The sequence below is a fragment of the Emys orbicularis genome, chromosome 2 (assembly GCF_028017835.1).
Source record: "Emys orbicularis isolate rEmyOrb1 chromosome 2, rEmyOrb1.hap1, whole genome shotgun sequence".
Taxonomy (NCBI): domain Eukaryota; kingdom Metazoa; phylum Chordata; order Testudines; family Emydidae; genus Emys; species Emys orbicularis.
The window spans coordinates 239352959-239366032 of record NC_088684.1 but is presented as its reverse complement, the minus strand read 5'-3'; positions in this window follow the sequence as shown (position 1 = coordinate 239366032).

Here is a 13074-nt window from a genome sequence, read left to right as displayed (position 1 = left end):
GGTATATTCCAGCTGTAACCAGTATTTCCTTTAAGCAGATACTACCCTCCAGTCTAGCCAGTTAGGGCTGATGCTAGTTAATTCAACTTGACTAATGCTGCACTGTAGTGATTAGGCCCTTCCCATTAGCAGCTGCCTCTCGGAAGGGCAATCAAATACAGTGAAGTTCTAGAACAGCCTCACAATAGGAGTTGCTGGGACAAGCAACTTAACTTTAAGAGAGAGCTGGACAAATTTATGAGTGGGATTGTATGATGTGGTTGGTTAGGGGAGCTGGCTTCACAGCCCTGAGTGTCCCTTCTGGTTCATGTTTTATGTTCCTAAAATATCATGCTTAAGGGCTTCAGCTGGTCACCTGCAGGGATTTTCCCCCCAATTGTATTCTGGTGTTTATCTCCTTCCTCTAAAGCATCAGAGATGGCCATGGCTGGAGATGGGACACTGGATGAGGTGGGCCGCTGCTCTCAGGTGTTACTGAGAATTTTCTGATGTGCTTAGCCAGCTGGCTCTTGCTCACATGCTCAGGGTCTAACTGACCACCATATGTGGAGTTGGGAAGGCATCTTCCCCAGGTCAGATTGGCAGTGAGCTGGGGGTGGGAGGGGGTTGCCTTCCTCTGCAGCATGTGGTGCAGTTCTTGTGTTAGAATCATCAGGGTATATCTTATTAACTCAATTCCTTGCCATGCCTGGTGCACCTCCGCGCCTCCTATTCTCTGCCTGTGACAGTTTAATCTCCTGAGGGATTTAATACTTTGGTCTAATTTCAGTTGTTGGGTTTAATGCCTGGGTGTTGGTGGCCTGTGATATAGAGGTCAGACTAGATGATCCAGTTGTTGCTTTTGGCCTCAAAGTCTGACATTTGGACCTGAAGATTGTCTGTCTATTTCTAATCAAAGATGAAATTAATTGAGTGGTTTCATAAAATAGAACACCTAAAAAGGGAAATGGCATTCTTCCTTCCAAAGCACACACTTTCCTTAAATCATAAACAAAACAGTTTACAGTATTCTACAGCAATGGCCCAAAACACTGCAGAGACACTATTGTAAACTATAGTATTGTGGATCATGACAGTTAAATACTGAAGCTTTATTTATAAGCTCATGTCCGTTCTAGTTACCATTGCATTTATTTCAGTCCACTACTATAAGTTCTGTTCAACTTTTAAATAATTGTGGTAATCTTTTACTTATAAAGGAGGTTTAAAAAAATAATGCAATTTGCTTTGACTTTCCCTGGTCTTCTACCAAGTGATAAGTGGGGCCCTTATATCTCACCGGGTTACTGCAGGAATTATTTGCCAACTCTTCCCTTTCTCCTCCTCTCACTTTCCCTTTGCTTCCCTGGTTTTTACTTTTTAAAGTTGCTTATTAACATTATAGCTGGTCAAATTTTTTCAGATAGAACATTTTCCCATCATAAAATGCCATTTCATCAAAATCTAAACTTTCTGTGGGACTGTCACAACCTTGACAACATTTTATTTTGGGGGGAAAAGCATTCTGATAATGGTGAACAACATGTATTTACAATGCTTAGAACAATGTGGCTCCAGTCTTGGCTGGGGCTTCTACACACAAAAAGAGCAGAACCTCTGTTTGACAAACTAATTGGGGACTCAGGAGTACATAACATTGAAAAGTTCATAAACTTGAATATCTCGAATTGACAGTAGGTACAGTGTGAGTTGCAGCATGGTGCACTGCATCACTTTCTTCTTGTCGTTCAAACCACAGGAAACCATTTTCCAACACACTGAAGGCCTCAAAATGTGAAGGGATGTCAGAGGAGTGTAACATGGCATAGCTAAGGGCATGAAGGCATGATTTGAATATTAATATGTGGCTAAAAATATTCCTCCTCCCTCTCTCTACACATTGTTCCTACTCTGGGTAAGAATTGGCTTGTTGGGATTGGCTTGGAATAGGGTTGTACTTTTGAGCATACATCTGTTACCCGGGGTTCTTTCAACCCAAAGCTCTTAGTAACTTTTACTCTGTGCGAGGAGGTGTCAGGAAATAAATCAGGGGAGACACGGCCATCCGACCAATAGATGGCTGGCACAAACAGGACAAGACAAGAGTGCTTTCACTTAAAGCTAAACCTTTACTTAGTCTCAGCACTTACACACGTCCGCAACAAGATTAGTAAAACACCCCCAACCCTTGATAATTACCAAAGCTGAGTGTGGCTCTCGAGTGGCACAGTGGCAGCCCGTCTGCCAGTGGGGAACACAAGATGCATCCAGAGGGAGAGACCAGTCCCGAAGAGTCCCCAAACGAGTCCCCTTATTTATACATTAGTAATAGAATGACATGTCCCTTAAAGAAACCTTGTTAAGTAAGCAGTTTCAAGCAAGAGGTTCCTTCTGATTATTGATTAACCAGGTGTGGGTTTTTCCAGAACTTGCAGCCTTGAGACCTCAATAGACATTCCTGGGGCATATCCAGGGCCGGCTCCAGCATTTCTGCCACCCCAAGCAAAAAAAAAAAAAGCCGCGATCGGCGGTGGCAGTTTGGCGGCAGGTCCTTCGCTCCTAGAGGGAGTGAGGGACCTGCCGCCCCCGAATTGCTGCACATGCCGCCCGTCTCCCTTGGCCGCCCCAAGCACCTGCTTGTTAAGCTGGTGCCTGGAGCCGGCCCTGGGCATATCCTACTCTTTTAAAACGCATGTATCAGCAACTTCAACACAATTCTTATCAGGAAGGACGCGGGGTCAAGCTGCCCTTTCTGTGGCACCCAAAACCCCCTCCCCTCCTGCCTTGGTCAAGCTGCATGGCCATTTTACAGCCTGCTGACTAGGTTGCTTTTTAACAATAAGCCATAGTGGTTTCAAGAACTTTACTGGTTTGCCAAAGTCTCCCCGTACACATCTGTATCCTCATAAGACACAGTTATGCTGCTTTTCTAACACTGGCCAAAATGTAAATTGTGAAAGGGACATGCACTTTGTTCTTGTGTTGATTCTGGTCATAATAGTTTCCCTACAAAATTCTAGGCCAAACTGTTGACATGAAAAGAACTTCTATGCTTTAAGAACATACCTGATCAACTACAGAGACCGACAGGGGGCCAAGAAAGTCTAAATGAGCAGAGTTGTTTTCAAAACTTGCCCATGATGTGACACCACCAAAATTAACCTTTTTAGCTCTGTTTTGTTTCACATAATCACTTCCTAGCCCTTAGTCATTCTTTCATCATGACCATAAATTGCTAATTCTGGCAAGAACTGTTTTTGTTTAATTGAAAATAGCACAACAGTGCCGGGACAAGAATTAGCATTCAAGTAAGGGCTGCTGTGTTCATGACAATCTGTATGTCACTTACATGAGCCCTTGGACTCAGCAACGCAAGAGAGAAACCTTGGAAATGATATAGGGCAACATAAGAAGAGAATGTTCTAAATGTTAAGAAAAGGAAAAATGTATCATTTTACGTCTTTTTTTTCTTTCAAATGTTAGAACGATGACCACAATTTTCATAATTTCAGTGGAAGAGGACGAAGTTGAGGAACTGTTAGAGGCAAAGTATGAGCTATAGCAAATAAACTTATGCACCTACAAAGCCCTGTCCCCATTAACGACAGTGGTCCTGGTACCAAGCTATGTGGTGCATCTCCCAGTGTTCACCCCTGTTGTGGAATGATGGTAAATGAGCTTTATGAAGTCTTTCTCTTTCTCCACATAGGATGTGAAATGCAGCTATTAAACTGGACTATTTGTCCACATAGTGATAGTTTTTGCACCATTATAGCATATAATGTCTTATAATTATTCACGTCATTCACCCTAATAGGGATTAAGGTGGTTTGGCTCCAATCTAATGCTACTCATATTGTTTTGCAGATCCCCTTGACAAGAAAAAGGCTTGTAGTTCAAGCTCTCAGAAGAGGAGGGAAACCTACCTTACAGCCTCTAGAGCCTAGGGATGAAAGAGGCCCTGACTTCAACTACTTCTTTGACAACAGTGATGTAGGTGTACTCCCCTATTGTGTAATTTCAGTCTCTGCAGGATTCCCGTTGTGCTAAGGGCAAGATTTGACCCAACATACCTAAAGAAGTGTAAGAGTCGTCTGTGTCTGCGTGAGTGAGAGAGAGAGCTGACCAAAAAGATCTGTGTTAAAAAGCACAATGATGGTTTGAGTAAAGATCTGGAGTACATAGTGGCACTATAGCAACTGGAAAGGGATCAGTGGGAGGGGGGAGCGAGGAGAAGAAGCTGTTATTGAGCTGAGCATTACTAGCAGAAGAGCGGATTTTGAAGGGTGTTGGAGGGTTTTATTTTGTTGATCTACAATAAAGAAAAGAACCTTGGAAATATGTGCTTGCAACGCTGGGTTTATAACAAAACATTTAAAATGTACGAAATAAACAAAACTTTAATTGTACAGAAAACTTGCCTGGCCTGAAACTGTCTGAGAGGGCGCTATCTCCTGTGCTGTCAGCATGAGCGAATAGCTTGTGGTACTGAAGCTGCTAGCTCCCGTTGATGCTGTTGGGAGAGTGCGTGTGTGCGCATGTCCAAAGAACTGACCCCTAAATGTTTAGCTAACCCAGTAAATAAGATCTGTTCCCCATGATGGGGAGTAATGGGTGCACAGCACTCACCAACCTCTAATACCTGGACCCAGGGCCTACCAAGGCTTCATGGCGAGAGTGTGGCATGCTCCGCGTCAGCTCCTGTGCTTTCCACTCTGGCCTTTAATCATTTTCTTGAATTCAAACCAAACAATGCCCCAAAGTATGAATGTTGTTGTTCTGTAATGACATTTGTGAATGTAAATAGAGATGCAATAAAACTATTACCAGCAAAACAAATCATTCAGGTATCAGTTACTGAAGGGAAGCTCTCCAATATATCTTTTAATTCAGTCAAATTTTAATTAGCAAACAAACCAACACATTTGGCCAGATTCATTACTGCTGTAAAAGAGTTTGCAGCTCCATTGAAATCAACAGAACTGCACTCGAAACAGGTCTGAATTTGGCTGATGGAGATCGTGATTTCCACCACTGAGGACTCCTCACTGCAGATATCTCACCCATTGACCCAAAGGGCCTTCTCAGCAATGTTGGTAATTATTTTTTTATTTTTTTATTTTTTGGTGAGAAGGAAGTCTATTGTGCAGGGCACAGTGACTCTCAAATGGGTCAACTTGACTTGCTCTGCAGCCACAGCCTTCTGGGTCTCTTGCAGCATGGAAAAAACACAGTTGTTTCTTTTGGGACTATCCAGATGTCATAACTATAAAGGGAAGGGTAACAGCCCTCCTGTGTACAGTACTATAAAATCCCTCCTGGCCAGAGACTCCAAAATCCTTTTACCTGTAAAGGGTTAAGAAGCTCAGGTAACCTGGCTGACACCTGACCCAAAGGACCAATAAGGGGACAAGATACTTTCAAATCTTGGGGGGGGGAAGGCTTTTGTTTGTGCTCTTTGTTTTGGGGGTTGTTCGCTCTTGGGACTAAGAGGGACCAGACATCAATCCAGGCTCTCCACATCTTTCTGAACAAGTCTCTCATATTTCAAACTTGTAAGTAAACAGCCAGGCAAGGCGTCTTAGTTTACCTTTGTTTTCTCAACTTTTAAATGTACCTTTTACTAGGGTGTTTACCTCTGTTTGCTGTAACTTTGAACCTAAGGCTAGAGGGGGGTCCTCTGGGCTCTTTAAGTTTGATTACCCTGTAAAGTTATTTTCCATCCTGATTTTACAGAGATGATTTTTACCTTTTTCTGTAATTAAAAGCCTTCTTTTTAAGAACCTGATTGATTTTCCTTGTTTTTAGATCCAAGGGGGTTGGATCTTGATCCACCAGGAGTTGGTGGAAGGGAGGAGGGGGGATGGTTAATTTCTCCTTGTTTTAAGATCCAAGGGGTTTGGATCTGTATTCACCAGGGAATTGCTGAAGAGTCTCTCAAGGCTACCCAGGGAAGGGAATTAGCATCGAGAGTGGTGGCAGCGGACCAGATCTAAGCTGGTAGTTAAGCTTAGAAGTTTTCATGCAGGCCCCCACATCTGTACCCTAAAGTTCAGAGTGGGGAAGCAGCCTTGACACCAGACTAAAATAAATGGGGATTCTCAAGCTAAGTTGTAGTCTGGGGGGCCTATTGTTTCATGGCCTTTGCAATGGATATGCCACACAATGTGCACACTACCCATCAAATACCATCGTTGTGAGTGAGCATAAACATGAGTTTGTGTAACTATGAAATTTCTCTATGTATCTGTGCACATGGGAATACATGGAGTTTACTGACTTACAGGAAGTGGGTACATGCATATTTTCTATGGCTCAGTTATTGGACAGGACTTTGGAAGTGTGACCTTGTATATGACAAACAATTAGGAGGTCAATGTTTTCTCATTCTTCTTCTTCAAGAATAGATATGAAGGAGAATGTTTATGCAGACTGTTCTGCAAACCAGCAGAAAGTTGAATTTCCTATTAAGAAAATACATTGTTGTATGGAAAAGGGGAAACAGACCATCTACTGTGTTACATATTATCAAAAATAAAAATTAGTTGGATCAAGTTCCAGCCAAAGAACCAGGCTCTTTTGGTTCCAATGATTTTATATTAGCCTTGATTTAAGATTATACTCCTGCCTCGCCATCAGCCGCAGAAGTCGCCTTCATGCCTCCACATGGCCACGAGGGATGTCGATTTCTCATTTTCCCACCCACAACCCAATTCTATTCTGGTGGATGCAGTGACGCAGAGAACAAAGCAGCCACACTACTGGCCCACTCTGCAGGACAAGGACCTCAAACCCTTGAACTCCTGGACCGCAAGGTTTATACCTCTTCTACTCTACAATTTAGAATTGCAAATTATTCCGCCCTCCTTGCAAGCTATGACCATGACAACTACAACAAGCTCTTTGATTTGCCTCCCACATACCAGAGGACAGGAGAGCGGACTTCAAGTTAGTCCTCGTCGAAGGTCAATTGGTGTCTAGGACGGCACTACAAGCATCCATGGACATGGCTGATCCAGCAGCCCACACCACTGCAGTGGTGATGCGCCAGTCTTCCTGGCTCTCTGCACCCAGTATCCCCAAAGATTTGCAGTCCAAAGTGGAGGCTCTCCCCTTTGACAAAGATAAACTCTTTTCCAACAACAACAACAAAAAAAGATGAAGTCCTTCACACTATGAAAGACTCTCGAGCCACTTTACGCACATTGGGCATATACCCATTCATCCCCAGGAGACCACAGTATCAACCTTATCAGAGGCCCAGCGCACAACAATATCACCGACCCCAGTCCAGACCGTATGACACTGGGAAAAACCACAACGGACCTCATAGGTGCAGGCAAAACAAGGTGCAACAAACTACTTCCCACCATCAGGTAACAAACAATTTTGAAGTGCTGGTTGGGGTCTGCACGACCACCCCTTGACTCCGCCGCCTATTTGCCCATTTGGCTACCGCCTCTAGGCTTTCCACCATGTCTGGCAACAGATCACGCAGGACCGCTGGGTCCTGGAAATAGCTCAGTCAGGTTACTCCATCCCTTTCCTATCTCCCCCACACACCCTTTCCCCTTCCCCGTCCCTCTTAGGGACCCCTCTCACGAGCACCTTCTCTGCATGGAGGTGGCTCATCTTCTCCACTTAGGTGCAATCAAACATGTACCGACACAACATCGGGGAAAAGGATTCTACTCCCACTACTTTCTAACCCAAAAGAAAGGCAGGGGGTGGAGACCTATATTGGACCTACGCCAACTGAACAAGTTTGCACGTGTACAAAAATTCCAGATGGTCACATTGGACACAATAATACCCGTGCTGGAACAAGGGGACTGGTTCACAGCCCTCGCCCTACAAGATGCCTATTTCCATATATCCATTCATCCAACCCAGCAGACATAGTTTCTGCATAACTCTGCCTCTGCCACTGAACGTATTGGCCTCCCTACATTGGTGAACAAAACCAGAGAACCTATGCATGGGTGTTCCCTTCCATCCACACTCCCCAGTACTCATGATGACCACGGAGGCTTCCCAGATAGATTGTGGAGCGCACTTAGGCGACCACAAGGCACGGAGCCGTTGGTCCCTATCAGAGACGCGTCTGCACATTGATCTCCTAGAACTCAGAGCTGTCAGGCAGGGAGGAGCACAATCTCACTCCCTATGCACAGCAGCCATTAAACTATGGAATTGGTGCATACGACATCACATAAAAGTCACCGCTTCCTACCTGCCCGCGTGTCACAACACTACCGCCGACACACTCAGCAGACACTTCTCCGAGGAACACGAATGGGAATTACATCCCACAATATTCCGACAGCTCTCCTCCCACTGGGGCACTCTGTCGATGGACCTGTTTGCCACTCCTCAAAACTGCAAATGCCATCTATTTTGCTCCAGAGCGGGACTTGGAAACACATCTCTAGGGGATGCGTTCCTCATTCCTTAGAATAACTCCCTCATGTACACTTTTCCACCGATTCCACTCATACACAGGGTTCTACATAACATCACAGAGGACAAGGCCCGGGTCATATTTATTGCCCGAGCTTGGCCTAAGCAGACATGCTATCCTTATCTGCTACGCATGTCCATCCGTCCTCCCTAGACTCTCCCTGACAGACTCGATCTCCTCTCCCAGAACTGGAGTCGGCTTCTTCATCCGCAGCTCTGGAAACTCCATCTGACAGCGTGGTTCCTTCATGGTTTCAATCCCACGAATTAGCCTGCTCGGAACAGGTCCAACACGTCCTCCTGCACAGTAGAAGGGACTCCACTCCAAACACTTACCTGCAAAAGTGGAAATGCTTCTCCATCTGGTGCTTCCACAGATGCCTAATACCCCAGACTGCAACCCTCTCTGACATTTTAGACTATCTTTTCAAACTAAAACAGGACGGGCTTTCACTCACTTCTATCAGAGTACACCTCGCAGCCCTTACCATCTTCCATGACACTCTGGACGGCTATTCACTTTCTCCCACCCAACCATCAAGCACTTCTTCACGGGCCTGCAAAATCTCTACCCTGAGATTCATTCACCAGTAGCCTCCTGGAGTCTTTACCTAGTTCTCCGCGCTCTTATGAAACCCCCTGGCCACCTCATCCCTGCTCCACATGTCCATGAAAGTGGCTTTCTTGGTTGCCATAATGTCAACAAGAAGGGTTGGTGAAATAAGTGCCCTGATGGCCTACCCTCCTACACCATTTTCTCTAAACACAAGCTTACTATACGAACCCGCCCCAAATTCCTCCCCAAGGTGGTGTCTATCTTCCACCGTAACCAGTCAATACATTTACCTGTATTCCATCCCAAGCCTCACACGACTCCACAGGAAGCTGCATTACATACCTTCGACGTCCGATGGGCGCTTGCATTCTATCTTGACAGAACTAAACCATTTTGTGAATCCCCTAGACTATTTGTTTTTACTACCAAGAGATCAAAGGTGACGCTATCTCTAACCAAAGACTCTCCAAGTGGATCTCGGTCTCCATCAGATCCTGCTATCAGACCCAGAATGTTCAACCACCAGAGGGCGTTAGGACTCATTTTACTAGAGCAATGTCAACATTCATTGCCTTCCTCCACAATGTACCTGTTACAGACATATACAAGGTGGCCATGTGGACATCTGACCACACATTTGCCAAATATTATTTTATCATGGGATACCACGGCAAACACCATAGTTGGCCATATGGTACTGTCTACCGTTGTCCCTCACACAACTCCAAAATCCCACCAACCATAGTGGGTACTGCTTCACATTCACCTAGAGTGGAGCACCCACAGGGACAGCACTCGAAGAAGAAGAGAAAGGTACTCACCTTGCAGTAACTGAGATTCTTCGAGATGTGTGTCCCTGTGGGTGCTCCACTCCCCGCCCTCCTCCCCTCTACTTTGGAGTACTAATATGATTTCTCCACGGTAGAGAAGGAACTGAGGAGGGTGCGGGACGCACGTGCTCAGGAAGATTCCAATGAGACGGGATATACCAACTGAGTGCGTGCATCCCGACCAGGCACTGCTACCGAAGATCTCCAATCAACAGTGCCGGAACGCACCGTCACCTAGAGTGGAGCACCCACAGGGACACACATCTCGAAGAACCTCAGTTACTGCAAGGTGAGTAACTTTCTCTTTCTAACTTGAATTTGTCTGCACTTTCTAGTGATGTAATTCCATCACCACTAGATGGGGAGGTCAGGGCCGCCCGGGGGGGGGGGGGCAAGTGGGGCAGTTTGCCCCAGGCCCCGGGCCCCGCAGGGCCCCCGCAGGGCCCCCGCGAGCCCTGGCCCGGCGGTGATCCGGGTCTTCGGCGGCATTTCGGCAGCGGCGGGCCCTTCAGTGCTGCCAAAGACACGGAGCGACTGAAGGGCCCCCCGCCGCTGAAATGCCGCCGAAGACCCGGACCGCCGCCGGGTGAGTACAAGCGCCGCAGCTCCCCCCGCTTTGCCTCGGGCCCCCTGAATCCTCTGGGTGGCCCTGGGGGAGGTTGTACCATATCATCATGGTTAAAGCAAAACTTTCTAGTGTAGCCAAGGCCTAAAAAAGTCTATTTTCTCCTCTATCTGTGCTTAAATCTGCAAATACCAATGGAAGAATTTAAAAATCAAACTTTACAATCAGAACAACATTATATTACCTTTTTTTATTTGACTTGTGTATGTCTTGCTCAATTTTTATACAAACTCGTGTGTGTGTGTGTGTGTGTATGTGTGTTTTATATATATATATATAGCTAGCAAGTTCTCAGCCCAAAGGAACTCAAAGCACTTTTACAAATTATAAGCCAAATTCTGCTCTCTGTGACACTGTTAATTTATAGCAGTGGTTTACAACCTTTTTTCATTTTCAGACCTCTAAACAATTTCCAAGGGAGTTGTAGACCCCTTTGGAAATTTTAGACATAGTCTTCAGACGCACAAAGAGTCTGCAGACAACAGGTTGGAAACCACTGATCTATAACAACACTGTTATCTTCAGATGAGTTATGCCTGGATATAATTCCTGTGTCAGGGTTTTTTGTTTGTTTGTTTGTTTTTTGTTTTTTTGTTTTTTTTTCTTCCGTTTTTTGGTTTATTTTAACAGAAATTATTTCACCCCCTACTCAAATGCAGATGTTTATATATTGGACTGCAACAGCTGTTTATGCATAGTAACACTACACAACACTTAAGGACAGGATAGGGTGACCAGATGTCCCGATTTTATAGGGACAGTCCCAATATTTGGGGCTTTGTCTTATATAGGCTCCTATTACCCCCCACCCCTGTCCCAATTTTTCACACTTGCTATCTGGTCACCCTAAGACAGGATGATATGAAGAATTGCTTATCCAGTTGAAACTGCAGATGGAATTTAAGTAGCTAGAATGTAATTACACATAGTGAAATGTAGGGAGTACACTGGGCTTAATGCTGATGTTGAGAAAACTGATATTGACTCTTTAATGAGTACAAGTTTAAGGGCCATAGCTTTTCATCTCATCAGCACAGTGTCCCCTACTGCTCTGCTAGTGGGACATTTTGTGCAATAGTACAGACTCAAAGGGAAGAATGCCACCTACACTAACATCACTTCCTACTGAATGATGGGTTTTCTTGGTGACTTCTCATTGAGGTGTTAAACAGGACTGAGCCCATTAAGATCTGGGGAGGTCACAATACAGGATGGTATGGCTGCAGGCCATAACTAACATGCACTGAGCAGACTTGGAAAAAACAATTTAGTTTTTCCATGTAGAAACCTTGGGCCAGACACAATAGAAACCAGAACTGCGTATGTGTTGCCCAAGGTCCTAGAAAAGTGATTTTTTTCCCCAGGGCTTCTGCAACATTGCTTGAACTATTGTAGTGTAGAAGTAACATCTTGCTTATTGAAATTGAATTGAAGAGGCAAACCCTTCTCTCATAAAATTCAGAGGTGAAAGCAACTGCACCTGTGTAACTGGGAGGAAATGTTGGGCCTTTAGTTGCTGACTGATGGTTTATAAAAAAAAAAATCCATTCTGGCAGAGAAAAGTATAAGTACAAGAAAGTTTAATCCATTGTACAACATTTTTTCATAGTTTCATAGATTCTAGGACTGGAAGGGACCTCGAGAGGTCATCGAATCCAGTCCCCTGCCCTCATGGCAGGACCAAATACTGTCTAGACCATCCCTGATAGACAGTTATCTAACCTACTCTTAAATATCTCCAGAGATGGAGATTCCACAACCTCCCTAGGCAATTTATTCCAGTGTTTAACCACCCTGACAGTTAGGAACTTTTTCCTAATGTCCAACCTAAACCTCCCTTGCTGTAGTTTAAGCCCATTGCTTCTTGTTCTATCCTTAGAGACTAAGGTGAACAAGTTTTCTCCCTCCTCCTTATGACACCCTTTTAGATACCTGAAAACTGCTATCATATCCCCTCTCAGTCTTCCCTTTTCCAAACTAAACAAACCCAATTCTTTCAGCCTTCCTTCATAGGTCATGTTCTCAAGACCTTTAATCATTCTTGTTGCTCATCTCTGGACCCTCTCCAATTTCTCCACATCTTTCTTGACATTTTACTCTATTTAATCATCAAATTAGAGAATAAAAGCTACCTTTAATATTAAACATAAGACTCCAGTTCTATAAACTGTGTAAAACATAGTATCAGAGGGGTAGCCGTGTTAGTCTGAATCTGTAAAAAGCAACAGAGGGTCCTGTGGCACCTTTAAGACTAACAGAAGTATTGGGAGCATAAGCTTTCGTGGGTAAGAACCTCACTTCTTCAGATGCATCTGAAGAAGTGAGGTTCTTACCCACGAAAGCTTATGCTCCCAATACTTCTGTTAGTCTTAAAGGTGCCACAGGACCCTCTGTTGCTGTGTAAAACATAGTACCTCAACAGACAAACAACAGAATATGAAGTATCAGAGGGGTAGCTGTGTTAGTCTGGATCTGTAAAAAGCAACAAAGAGTCCTGTGGCACCTTAAAGACTAACAGATGTTTTGGAGCATAAGCTTTTGTGGGTGAATACCCACTTCGTCAGATGCATGCGTCTGACGAAGTGGGTATTCACCCACGAAAGCTTATGCTCCAATACATCTGT